This window comes from Lethenteron reissneri, unplaced genomic scaffold (assembly GCF_015708825.2).
Source record: "Lethenteron reissneri isolate LAM-NWPU_2019-01 unplaced genomic scaffold, ASM1570882v1 scaffold_1510, whole genome shotgun sequence".
Classification (NCBI taxonomy): domain Eukaryota; kingdom Metazoa; phylum Chordata; class Hyperoartia; order Petromyzontiformes; family Petromyzontidae; genus Lethenteron; species Lethenteron reissneri.
In genome coordinates, this window is record NW_026891235.1 from 19,181 (window position 1) to 21,098 (window position 1,918).

Here is a 1,918-nt window from a genome sequence, read left to right on the forward strand (position 1 = left end):
CCACGCGCGACCACGAGGAGAGACACACGCAAACTCCAAATATACAGCAGGCATCAGGGTTGTGATCGAACCGACGACCTCAAGGACACCAAGCGAGGGAGATAACATCTCCTAGCCACCGTGGCGCCCGAGTATGGGATATCAGTTTTGTGTGTGTGTGCGATCAAAACGGGGTTGTCTTGTGTGTGCGCCCAGGTTGAAACCATGAACTCTTTACATTTAAGGATCACCCTATTTAATCATGGGCAGATGCGCCCAGATTCAAAGCCACAATTCCAGCAGTGCCAGCCCAGCGACTGCTCTGAGCTCTGAGCCACCCTGCCATCTCCTTACCGTTTGCTTACTTTTCCTATACTTTTCACTCCTATCGTGTTTTCGAATTGTTTGTTGTTGTAAATTTCTGACCCGCCCTGACTGGACATCTGTAAAAAAGAGCTGCACAAATCATCGGATTCCTCCAGTCTTAATAAATATTCTAATTCTAAATTCCCTACCTAGTACTCAACTTCACAACTGCATCGCACGCGTTCAGATGCGCTTCTGCGACCGTCTGGAACGCTCTTCCTTCCGATATTATGAAGCCACCGGAGCTATGCACTTTTAAATAAACTAGGTTTAAAGTTAATTTGAAAACTTTTATTGCACTCTAAAAAAACTTTCTTTGCATATTCATTACTGCTTGAAAAAACCTTACTTTAAAAAAGTTTGAGAATTAAATGAAGGTCACAAGATACGTGAACCGCCTTGTAGACTGAAAACTCATTTCTGTAAAACTGATATTTTTTGTTCAGTTTGATGTGGATTTTCTGTTTGCACTTAGTCACATATTCACTTTAAGATGTTTTCTTGTTCATGTTTTAGTTTTTTGTTTGTTGCAGTTGCACCCGATTCAAGAGCCGAATGGCTCACAGGGCTATACCAAATAAATGAACTTGAACTTGATGTCCTTTACCCGCACCACCGATGAGCACGGTTGGCTACGTACGGTGCGAAAAGAAGTTCAACGTACACACATACATACGTAAACTCTCCGATTGCGAGTGGCGAATTCTAACCATCGTGCCACTCGGCCAGAGCAGTGGCGATGCTAAGGCACAACGCAAACTAAATAAAAGCGTAGAGTCCCTATCAGCTCAAGGGGCCGCGGAATTCATGACTCTCCCCTCCTCCCAAAAAAGAAAACGAGCACACGCAGTGCTTTATACGGCTTCACGAAACATCAGCTCCAATTCAGATCCTCGCAAATGTAACAAGCCAATTCATCTCTCGTCTGTATCTCTCTCCCGGCATCTCGCTACGAGGGGAGGGAGGGGGGACAATATACGTCTGACTTCGGAGTATCCAATGGGCCAGCACAATCACTGAACCAGCACTACCACTGAGACATCATTGAGCCAACACTACCACGCCAGCATTACCACTGAGCTACTACTACCACGTAGCCAGCACTACCACTGACCTACCCCTGACCCAACACTACAACTGAACCAGTATTCAGCCAGCACTACCACTGACCTACCCCTGACCCAACACTACCACTGAACCAGTATTCAGCCAGCACTACCACTGACCTACCCCTGACCCAACACTACCACTGAACCAGTATTCAGCCAGCACTACCACTGACCTACCCCTGACCCAACACTACCACTGAACCAGTATTCAGCCAGCACTACCACTGACCTACCCCTGACCCAACACTACCACTGAACCAGTATTCAGCCAGCACTTCCACTAAGTCAACATAACCACAAAGCCAGCACGACCATGGAGTTACCACTGAGTAAAGAACTACCACTGAGCCAATACTGAGCTAGCATTACCACTGAGACAACATTACCACTGAGCCAGAACTACCACTGACCTAGCACTTACCACTGTGCCAGCATCACCACCCATCCAGCATTGGATCGCGAGT